The sequence below is a fragment of the Cydia splendana genome, chromosome 20 (genome assembly GCF_910591565.1).
Source record: "Cydia splendana chromosome 20, ilCydSple1.2, whole genome shotgun sequence".
NCBI classification, from domain to species: domain Eukaryota; kingdom Metazoa; phylum Arthropoda; class Insecta; order Lepidoptera; family Tortricidae; genus Cydia; species Cydia splendana.
In genome coordinates, this window is record NC_085979.1 from 12,049,479 (window position 1) to 12,062,337 (window position 12,859).

The following is a 12,859-nucleotide window of genomic DNA, read 5'->3' on the forward strand; positions in this document are numbered from 1 at the left end:
GTAGACCTCGCGAGCATATCCTATTGGGCACGATGAAAATATAGTAAATAAAAAGAAACAATACGAAGTGTAAAAAAAATACAAAAAGTTATATCCCAGCATATAATTACTGGGGATCGAACCCAGACCTTCTGTGCGAACAAAAAAAGCGAACGTTTGCAAAACACGCCATAATGGCTCTTACTTAAGGTGACGAAATTTAGCTACTCATTCTCAAGTAAAAACTAAACATATTAATACCTCCAAAACCAGCGAAATAAAATTTCTGAATTTTAGGCCATTTAATCTGTAAACATGTCTCAAAAAGAATACACTCTTATGATACCGATACGACTATTTGCTCAAGCGCGAGCTATCACAACTCCACCATTTTGAAAAAATTCCAAAAAATTGGCTCGACAATTTTTTTTATCGAATCATAGAATTCGGTTACAAAATTTCACGAGAATCGGTTAATAATTGCGACCTGTAGAGGAGAACATCCGGACATACAAATTAAAATATCTTAATACCTACAAAACCAGCGAAATAATTTTTCTGAATTTTTGGCCATTAATCTGTAAACATGTATCAAAAAGAATACACTCTTATGATACCGATACGACTATTTGTTTAAGCGCGAGCTGTCACAACCTTTCCATTTAATAAAATTTCCAAAAACCGTCTCGACAATTTTTTTTTATCGAATCATAGAATTCGGTTACAAAATTTCACGAGAATCGGTTAAGAATTGCGACCCGTAGAGGAGAACATCCGGACATACAAAAGCAAAATCATCATCATCATCATCATCTCAGCCATAAGACGTCCACTGCTGAACATAGGCCTCCCCCTTGGACCTCCATACGTGCCGGTTGGAAGCGACCCGCATCCAGCGTCTTCCGGCGACCTTAACAAGATCGTCTGTCCATCTTGTGGGTGGACGTCCTAGTCCGTGGTCTCCACTCGAGCACTTTTCAAAAGCAAAATGCCCGAGTCAAAACGTAGACCTTCGCTACGCTTCGGTCAATAATACCACCATTTCATGTAAAATTGGCGGCGAAGACTAGCTTATGTAAAAAAGTTTTCAGATCTCAGCAACAGCCAAGCCCCTAAGCCCTGACACTCCTAAGCCTCTTGGTAAAAAACTATGTCTTGGCCGTTTTCGTTGGTATAAAAATAAGGTATGTATCAGAACGAAAGGCAAAGAAAGAGACCCATTAATATATAGGTCATCGCGAAAAAAAATTAGACTCTCCCATAGGGGCTATTCATAAATTACGTCATTTCAAATTAGGGGGGGGGGGGTCTGGACATCGGATGACGGTAGCATGAAGTAGGAGGAAATGGGGTCATTTGATGCATGATTTTTGGATGATCTATAATGGGGGGCGTCCAAAATCGTCAAAAATCGATGACGTAATTTATGGACAGCCCCATAGGAAATTTCAACATCAGACAAATGTATGAAACATCCAATTTTTTTTCCGCGTTTTCGGAGTTGGTCCCATAGTAAAAGTTGCTCAGTATGGAAACCTAAACACCCGCAAAAAGTACAAGTCAAGTCTTTGTAAACCTAAATTTCACTTTTTCCATACTTTACTAGAGTCAGCCAAAGGATACACACACTGATAATTCCGCTACTCGATGCTAGATGTCGGCTACGAAAATAATAGTCGTTTTGGTACTAAAACTGATGTATGGAGTGAGCACAACGCTCTTCCAACCCCTCTGATGTTGTAGGTGTCCGTGATCGACGGTAATTTCTTACCATCACGCGATTCGTCTGCTCGTTTGCCTCCTGAATGTGGATTCAAAAGCTTTTAACACAAGACAAATCATTAAGTAGAATATCAGATCATCACCGTCTCGATATCAGCACGTGACCAGGCGTGGCTCACTCCGCGATTTCGTCGCTTTGCTACAGGTAGCTACAAGTAGGTACATCCGTTCCACACCAATTTTGGTGGCTAGCCACAAGCCGCGCGTTGCGCTGTCGCCACCTAGCGGTCATATCTGTGCTGATCGTAACATACGCGTTTTGATAGAGTGAGTCTTCTGTACCTAGTACTGTTATTTATTCTGTCACGTGACATAGGTAGGTAATGATACGACTAAAAGTACATAAAATAACCCTTACACAAGAAAAATATTAGAGACTAGCTGTGCCCGCGGTTCCGCCCGCGTGGAATTCTGTCTGTGTCAGTAAGCGGCTAATTTCTAATCCTAATTTCTCTCCCTCTCCCCTGAAGGCGGAATTTGAAGTAAAGTTGACAGATGCTAGAGGACAGTAGACCAGATAAAATATTTTAGGAACCACTAAATAAAACTACACTCCAAAAGCAATAGTTTTTTTCGCCCTTATTATAATTTTACACGTGATTTTAACGACAGAGTAGGTGTATATCGGACGATACAGTAAGGTATACGCACGCGAGCGAAAGCGAAGCGGCCTGCCTGGCTAGAGCGCCACTCACCGTGGTCTTCTTCAGACTCCTGAGGAAGAGCGCGTGCCGTTTGTAACCTCAATGCGTTGCGAGACTTTCGCGAATGATTCGATTTTTTTCGGGAAGGCATGGAAATGTGTATAAAATGCGAGTCCCAAATCGTTTGACTCCGCAAACGACCAGTGCCGGATTAAGATATTTTGATGCCCTAAGCATTTCTAGACCATGGTGCCCCCTCTCCCTAGGGTCATCAAGATTACATTGAATTTTTTTGGTAAATTGAGTGACGTTCATTGCCGCATTATAGCTGAGAATGGAAATCAGTCATATCATTTTATCACGAAAATTGACAGTGCCGTAGCAGTAACTTTGCAACAGAGTACCTAATGCTGCTGTAGTCGCCATATGTTAGAATGTAATTGAAAACGCGAGCGGAGCGGCCGCGAAAATTTTTCGATATAAAAACGCAATTTGATAGACAGTTGTACATTTTTACTTTTTAGTATGGAAATCAGTCACATAATTTTATCACGAAAATTGACAGTGCTGCAGCAGTAACGTAGCAATAGAGTAATGCTGCTGCAGTCGCCACCCGAAAGTTACGTTTGTCATATCTTAGAAAGTAATTGAAAACGCGAGCGAAGCGAGCGCGAAAATTTTTCGATATAAAAAACGCAATTTAATAGACAGTTGTACATTTTTACTTTTAGTATGGAAATCAGTCACATCATTTTATCACGAAAATTGACAGTGCTGCAGCAGTAACGTAGCAACAGAGTAATGCTGCTGCAGTCGCCACCCGAATGTCACCTTTGTCATATCTTAGAAAGTAATTGAAAACGCGAGCGAAGCGAGCGCGAAAATATATCGATATAAAAAACGCAATTTGATAGACAGTTTTACATTTTTACTTTTAGTATGGAAATCAGACACATCATTAGTATGGAAATCAGACACATCATTTTATCACGAAAATTGACAGTGCTGCAGCAGTAACATTGCAACAGAATAATGCTGCTGCAGTCGCCACCCGAATGTCACCTTTATCATATCTTAGAAAGTAATTGATGCGATCCGATAATCGACGATGGCGGAGAAATCCAAAATCCAAACCACCGTATACTATAGGTAATAGTTAGTAATCAATGAAATATGCCGCACGCCTGTTCTTATTTTAATTCTATGAATGTTAATATTCTGAACTTTTCGGGGGGGGTTTGAGCCCCCAAACCCCCCCCCCCTGGCTACGCCCGTGTTAGCCGGTAAATAGTACAGATGCCACGAATATTCGGCAACTATTCGGTATTCGGCCTATTCGACTACTTTGCCGGATATTCAGTATTCGGCCGAATGTTGCCTACTATTCGGCCGAATACCGAATATCTATTGCACCTACCTAAAAAGAAAAAATATTTCCACTTTCAATGAATGCCGAACCCCTCGACCCTGGCTCCCGCAGGCCGGATATTGCCCGCGGCCCGGGGTTTGGAGACCCCTTTTTTATGCGATTAACGCAACGATAAGTGCATTGTCATTTTTAGGGTTCCGTACCCAAAGGGTAAAAAGGGACCCTATTACTAAGACTTCGCTGTCCGTCCGTCCGTCCGTCCGTCCGTCCGTCCGTCCGTCCGTCTGTCACCAGGCTGTATCTCACGAACCGTGATAGCTAGACAGTTGAAATTTTCACAGATGATATATTTCTGTTGCCGCTATAACAACAAATACTAAAAACAGAATAAAATAAAGATTTAAATGGGGCTCCTATACAACAAACGTGATTTTTGACCAAAGTTAAGCAACGTCGGGAGTGGTCAGTATTTGGATGGGTGACCGTTTTTTTTTTGCTTTTTTTTGTTTTTGTTTTTTTGCATTATGGTACGGAACCCTTCGTGCGCGAGTCCGACTCGCACTTGCCCGGTTTTCCTACAGTTAAGTAGGTAGGTTCGCTACTCGTACTGAATTTTAGTTCCAACATTAGTCGCTAGATGTCTCTGGGTGTATATTACATGTCGCTATTGTTTGTCTTTCTTGGTTTATACAAAAGCAATGGTATAAAACATTTTTTTAAAGATTGCTCTTGTGATTACGTCATTATTTTTGAATTTGTTCTTGCAAATACCAGCAAGAACGATAACGATAAAACGTTGAAAGCATACCGTCCCGGTAAAAAAATATTGAGCCCGGTTCAAATGTAACGACTTGATACTGTTTTGATATCATTTAGATACGACCTTGAACAACGCGCACGCTGATTGGTGCATGCAACATGGAGTGAGACGCGCATGCGCACCCATCACCAAGATGATCGTCAAGGCAGTGGGGAGACACTCCTTCCTTCGGGCAACCTCGGCTCCGCTCGGCTCAGCATTGCTCCGAGCAATTATTAGCGTTGACACAACTTGACGTCCCTTTGCGTGCACGACCACAGATAAGATAATGGCTTGAATTTTGACAACCTTAAATAGCCGAAAGGGATAGTGTCATATATTAGAAAGGGACAGCATGATTCGACCCTGAACCGCCGCTAAACTTCGGTTTTGTAGGAAGTTTCCATCGCATAGACCAGCGGTCGGCAACCTGCGGCCCGCGGGCCGCATGCGGCTCGCGAAACTGTCACTTGCGGCCCGAGAGGCGCCTTGGCTATTTTGTATGTATTAGTGACAAACGACAATGTCTCATAAAGTCATAAATATTAACAAAGTACGGCCCGCGTCACCTCCGTTAACTAGTATTGGCCCTTGGCTGCTAAAAGGTTGCCGACCGCTGGCATAGATCATAGAAAATCTACTCTTATTGAAAATTGCTTACTAAAAAAAACTTCGCTACTCGTACTACAAATTAGTTCCAACATTAGTCGTTAGATGTCTCTGGGTGTATTTTAGATGTCGCTATCATTTGTCTTTCTTGGTTTATACAAAACCTTATAAAACATTAACATAAAACCAAAGACATATGTAACTTCGTATAAGACGAATAAAGTCAAAGGAAAAAACGTGCCTCGGAATTCAAGTAAAAGTGATTCTCGAATAGATGCCGCACACACCTTTAGCCTATCCTCGGCTAGATGGCGTGACGACACCGTTTCATATTTAACAATTTTAACACATAGATATCAGTGAATGAACATGGATCAAAATGATATAAAAATAATAAAATCATTTATCCATATATATAATTTTTTTCGATAGTTTTATACGTTTTCATTTTGAGTTTTAGTCGTTTGTCGATAGATGGCAGTAAATTTACTGTGACTACAAAATTTACTATGACAGGACCGCTCTATACTGTATTGTGTATTTCAGTACCTTTTGAATACATCAAACTAGTTTTTATGTTGCTGGATTCGTCAATCTATGCGTCCAAAGTTAAAACGGCTGTTTTTGTTTTGAGGTCCTAGTTCGACGAATCCAGCAACATAAAAACTAGTTCGATGTATTCAAAAGGTACTGAAATACACAATACAGTACATAGCGGCCCCCTTTTTTCAATATCTTTCATTAAATTTAAATAATTACGATTATATTTAGCTGTGCTAGTTGCACGTTGATGGGCTCTTAAACAAAAAGCTTGATGTACCAAAATACATTTTTTGCCAAAAACTTACTGTTATTATGTAAATGATCTCGCTTATATTTTCGAATACAAAAAAAAATATTCTAATCTAAGACAAATCACAGGAACTGCAAAACCAAGTAGTCACGATTCTCAGTAATGATGGACCGGCAAAGAAGAAGATTTTTATTCTATTCTATATTATTTATATTTGCAGCTGTAGGCACATAATATAACTTACATAATTATTATCACGCATGACGTGCGGATATCCTTTTGTGGACATAGTAACGACACCACATTCTTCATAATTATGATGGCTACGCATTGCTGGCATAGAGACGTCTCTAGACTAGGGTTGCCATACGACAGGATTTCCCCTCACATAAACCTAAATAAATATCATAGGTATACTAAGAAAAAGTGGCCAAGGCCTCCAGTGCCCAGGCTGGAATCGAACCAGCGTCCTCTGCTATCGCGTTGCCTAAGCCCCTCGGCCACCCAGGGCACAGTGGCATAGGGCAATTTTTTCCAAGTAAATATATGCAATTTTAGTGAGGGCTTGTGGCGCCCCCTAATTTATATAGCAGTGTTTCTACTTGAAATAACACATATTAAAATAAGTATGTATTTTCAAAAATTCTAATATTATTATTTGTTTGATTCTTGTCTGTAGCGAGTTATGGGGCTTGGCCCGCGATAGGTTTTGGAACTTTATGTTTCCAAAATTTGGTATAAGAGGGATTTAATAAGCGCTTTTATATTTTATCGTTTTTTTGACAAATTTAAAATATTAAAAAAAAAGCTTGTTGCACTCCGGGAGTGCCGACAGAAGTGAAAACTCAATGACTAGTCCAAAATGTCTGCAGCACTATGTATAATTGACCCATCCTCCTTTCTATTGAAAAACTTAGTTCCGAAATTGCTGGTCAGTGAGCTTGTATTGTTTAAAATTCGAAATTCAAATTTGGGGCGTTAATTGTTTAAAATTCGAATAGAAATTGTAAAGTTACCTTGCAGACCTCGCATCTAAATATATTTGGTCATGATATTTTGAGTTTTATTCACCAGTACTAGAGTTCACTTTTATTAGCGATTTCGTAAAGATTACAATTTTATTGAATTATATTTGAGTGATATAAAGTTAGAATGTAACTGTGAGATCCTCGTATTTCAACCCGTACAAGATTAGAACCTTTTTCATGTAATGTCATTGAGTTTTTCTGTATTGATTTAAATGCCATCTAAATGAGTGGCCATCTAAACCTTACGGTCACGTGATCGCGTTACGCTGTCTCGAGTTTATCATTTTTTCCCCACCTCAAAAAGTGCATAGCGCCGCTAAAGGAGTTTTCACTTCAAAAAACTTTTAATTTAATGAAAGGGACTAATCATTCGGAGCTATTTTTGGGACAAACAACCGCCCAGGAAAGGTGAATATTTGTAGTTGGGATTTTTGTCAGGATATTAATTATTTTTTTTTATTTATTTATTTGGGGCATCAACAGCAATACAAAAAGTACATAATACATAACATAGCACAATGAAGAAAAAACAAAGCCAATAACAGATGTCCACAATAATACAGTTAATATGCAATAACTAAGTGGAAACAATACAAAAATGTTAAGAAAAAAGAAGGGTGGAAAAATACATACAGGAAATAGTTATTTGTACAACAAGAGATAAAAGTTTGATATTTCTTCGAGTGCTTATTTTGAGTCCCGTGCAAGCGAAAGATTCTATAATCGCTACGCTCGTGAATCTAATTTAGAATCTTGAGCGTAGTAAGGGACTCAAAAGCGCACGAGATGTAAATAACTTTGATCTCGTGTAGTACACAAATTTTTTCACCTGAGCAGCGAGAACATACCTATTAGACAACTTGAAAAATGTAATCCTTCTTCGTCACTTAATACGTATGCACTCATGTTTTCTTAAGATATACAAACAGTTAAGTTTAATTACCGCAATCGAACACAAAAACAAAACGTAATAATAAATTTCAGTAAAATAATATGGAAATAACGAACATCAACTGACACTTCAATCGACAACTTTTTTTTTGTAAAAAAAAAAACTTTGTAAGATACGGTCCGAATTGCGGATACGTACTATTTGTCAACTATAGTAGAAATTCTTAAAAGTAAAATAATTAATTTTGCGTGATAATCTGTGTATTTTTTGAGTTCATTATTCTAATTGTACTATAAAATACCTAAAATATAATGTTTTTATCAGTTTTTATCAAAACTAAAATTTTATTTTAATTAATTCATTATTAAGAATTCATACTCGTACGTGGTTTGGAACGATGCGTTCTGAAGTTTTTCGGGGGTCTATTATAAACAGTCAATATACCGTTGAATGTCGTTTGAACTTTTTTTTGTCTGTTTCTTTTTGCTAACAGTGTGAAAGGGATAGAGATAATAGAACCCAAGTATTTCGAACTTGTATTAGACCCCACATGTTGAAATGACTTTTGACTATAAAGGTCACTTGAATGTCATTTTGTCTCGCTCAGTGAGCAAAATCGCATTTTGCTCACTGTTTTTAAGAAGCAAAGTACCCTTGTTCGAGCTGCTGAGGTGAAAAATACATTATATATAGCAACCCTATATAAAATACTCTAGGCTCACATGTCTCATTTTATACGCATGCTTTTATTACTACCCTTCTTACGAAGAAGGGAGGGTGATGCTGGCAATTAAATTTGCTTTATTTGGATAGATAATTGATAAATACGGACTATTTTTATGAATCACACTAGCTTAGCCGCTGCCATTCTTGGTTTTGCAGTTTTTAGCAACGGAAACTAGTACAGTCAGCAGCAGAAGTTGCTAAGCGAGCGAGGTATTCAAAATGATCTTGACGCGACGTTATTGTTAAGAGTATAAGAGCGTGTCAAGGTAAATTTGAGCACCTCGCCCGCTTAGCAACTTCTGCTGCTGACCGTACCAGGCATACCTAGATAATGTATGTTACTTGAATGTTCATGTTAAATTTCATATTATTACAAGAGGTCGAATAAAAATGAAAGCGTATCTTCAATTGTATGGGAGCGGCCTTTTGGCAACGGGTTCGTGTTTGTTCTTGTTCTTGTCCGTGTTTTAGATTTCTGTTTGTTTTCAAGGGTGTGGAAACTTTCATGAGAATTCTCACAAGGAAGTGGTCTGATATTTTCGGGAAATTTTGAAAAGTGCAACTTGCACATTCCTATACTCTGTATCTTTAGGTATTTAAATAAAAGTAAACAAATAATTTGTAAATTTTCGGGTAGTTATAGAATTTATTGGTTAATCAACCATCTCTCAGATCAGTCACTGAACGACCTGACTTTAACCTACATTATTTGATCATGTAATGTTTTCATCTACCCGCAACTGTCTTGAAGGAGCCATTTGAGGGTAGATTTTGTTTACTTTTATTTAAATACCTAAATAAATACTATAGTCTCAATTCAGAGTTTAAAATAAAGAGAATATTTAAGCAAAAGTGTGAGAAAACTTGAATTTAAATACCCGGAGGCAATGTTATGTTTGTTGTCAATACAAGCACGTTCATCAAACAAGCACTGTCTATTGACTATATGATGTAACGTTCGCTAACTTATTGATTTAACATTGACATATATATGTCGCAGCCAACTGGTTAAATTAGCCAGCTAATTAATCGCCTAGCCCGTACATTAAACCTAGCCAGTTTTAAATATTATAACACTTTAAACTCTCGCGTTTTGTACTTTAACGGGTAGCTGCAATTTCTTTGTCTACCCCGAACATTTTTATAAACTAATTTCGGGTAATTTAGTGTTGTTTTATTTATATCTCCGTTGACATTCCGTGACCACAGCTGGTGCAATTCAGCTGAAACGTCGGAATTTAAGGTAGGAATTATATCGTGGTAGACCCGTTTGTGTAGTTTTAATATTTTCTTGAATTTTCTACAAAACTTTAGTAAAATATACCTAGTATTCGCAACTCTGCCCAAATGGTATTTTCCGACGCACCTCAAAAGTACGTCCCAAGGTCTGGCACAATAGGGGCCGGGGGTCAGTGTGCTACATGATTGACCAACTAATTTCTATTTACAATATAATCGTATGCTAATCGGATGCAGTCTGCTGCCTGTATGTCGACGACTAATTAACAATTAGGTGTTGCGACGTAGAGATGATTAATTGGTTACCTTTCGAGTTCAATCCTCTTTTTTTTTCCTAGCCTATTTGAGTGTCCCACTGCTGGGCCTCTCCCCTTAATTTCCACGACTCCCGATTTGGTGCTTCCTCCGGCCAGTTATTCAGGAAGCTGTCCAGGTCATCCCGCCATCTCCGATTGGGCCTGCCGCGTCCACGTCCCTCTACCGGCATCCACTTGGTGGCTAAGCTAGCCCACCTCTCCGGATGCATGCGGTAGACGTGACCGACCTTATTTATATCTTATCTTCTTTATCTTAGCTTTTATAAGAAATGCATAACATCTGTGCGTTGTTCATATACAAATGGAATTCGCCGACGTAGTTACCTACATAATTAACCCTTAAGTCCATGCGGCAACATATTTGCCACAATACTTAAAACAAAAACGCATCTCTACATTAAGAATTACGGTTCGAAATCGAATGACTAGAAAGGAATATCAAGGGTTAACTGAATTAAATCTCTTCTTCTGCTCTATTTTTAAGGTTCCGTACCCAATGGGTAAAAATGGGACCCTATTACTAAGACTCCGACCCGTCTGTCCGTCTGTCTGTTACCAGGCTGTATCTCATGAACCGTGATAGCTAGACAGTTGAAATTTTCACAGATGATGTATTTCTGTTGCCGCTATAACAACAAATACTAAAAACAAAATATAATAAATATTTAAGTGGGGATCCCATACAACAAACGTGATTTTATTTGCCGTTTTTTGCGTAGGTGGTACGGAACCCTTCGTGCGCGAGTCAGACTCGCACTTGGCCGGTTTTTCCTCTTAGATTTAATGGGAAATACACACTGACTGTGCGTAAGAGCGTTTTTTAAAACTAAGTAGTACCTGGCAGGTTTCAGTAACTATGTAACTATGTTAGTACCTATATTTTTGGGCTACTTCAATAGATACAACACAGATGTCCTGACCCAACGTGTTTTTAAATAGGTACTTAAGACGAAACAGGAGCTGATTTTTAAATATTTTACGTAAATATACCCGTCTCGCTAACAGAAGCGGCACTTAAAAGTAGTGCGATAAGGACAAGGCGAAAAATCCTGCGTAAAAATCTCAAAAATCGAGGTTTCGTACTCCTCTGTTTCCTCCTCCAAAACTTAACCAATCGTAACCAAATTTGGAAATCTAAATGATTATGAAATTATCTGTGTCGGACCGTTTTGCTTTTTTGGCTAATTGATATCAGTTTTGAATGCCACGCCTCTCATTGCGGCATAGTCAATTACGCCATTTTGGCCATTTTTGAAGGGCTCTAGCGCCTTAAAAAACAAAAATATCAAAAAAAGCAAAACGGTCCGACACAGATATTGACAATATTAATTTGTGTTGAAAAAATCATTGCTCTAACTTCAAAAACCACGGAGGAAAAAGAGGAGTACGTTTGTATGGAGTAATGACCACTTCCGTTGGCTCTTAATTTCTTCTCTTCTAATATTTAAATTTCGAACGACGACTACAGATCATATAAATCTGAGAATCATTAAGTAGTTTGATATTTCCTTAGTGTAATTTCCAACCACAAGCAAGTGCGATCTCAATATAAGATGCCCTACAAACGAAATAGAATTTGAATGCAGCGACACTGGATGATCCACAGACACACACACACACACACATCACACGCACGCACACACAGAGCGTGTGACCTAAAAATTGTAACTAAAAGATGCAAACAATCTTTTTAAGTTTTTATACCAGGTCCGGATTGGGTGGAGTCGCTACTGTCGCTAGCCCTTTGTGTACCTTGAGCGCGTACGCGACAACCACCAGTTGAAATATAAAGTGAAACGTGATGCGACCTAAAAGTACGTTTATATAAAAAAAAACGGGTTGCACTCCGGGAGTGCCGACAGAAGTGGAAACTCAATGACTAGTCTAAAATGTCTGCAGCACTATGTATAATTGTACCATCCTCCTTTCTATTGAAAAACTTTAGATCAAAAATTGCTGGTCAGTGAGCTTGTTTAAAATTCGAAATTCAAATTAGTAGCGTTAATTGTTTAAAATTTGAATATAAATTGTAAAGTTACATTGCAGACCTCGCATCTAAATATATTTGGTCATGATATTTTGAGTTTTATTCACCAAGATGTAGTTAGCTTTATTGAATTATATTTGAGTGATATAAAGTTAGAATGTAACTGTGAGATCCTCGTATTTCAACCCGTACAAGATTAGAACCTTTTTCATGTAATGTCATTGAGTTTTTCTTTATTGGTTTAAAAGCCATCTAAATAAGTGGCCATCTAAACCACGTAATCACGTGATCGCGTTACGCTGTCTCGAGTTTATCATTTTTTCCCCACCTCAAAAAGTGCCCAGCGCCGCTAAAGAAGTTTTCACTTCAAAAACTGATATATTTACGTGTCCTAAAATGACCGCCGACAGGTTCAAAAATAATTGTGCATTTACTGTCCCTTGTGTACGGAAAAGTATGACCTACATATCCAAAGTAGTAACGTTCTTTCCCTATTCGCCTACGTCGTAACTCCCACGTTTTGTCACTTCTGTATTCCATTCTTTTTAACCCCGCAACTCCCCGCTATCTTAAAAACCGTTTCAGCTATCTCCGTTCGGTTAGGTCCTCCCAGAATTTGCTTCTTTCTGTCCCGTCATCCTCGTCTAAATTCTATACAAATTCTTTCACTTTTCAATCTGTACGACTATGGAATT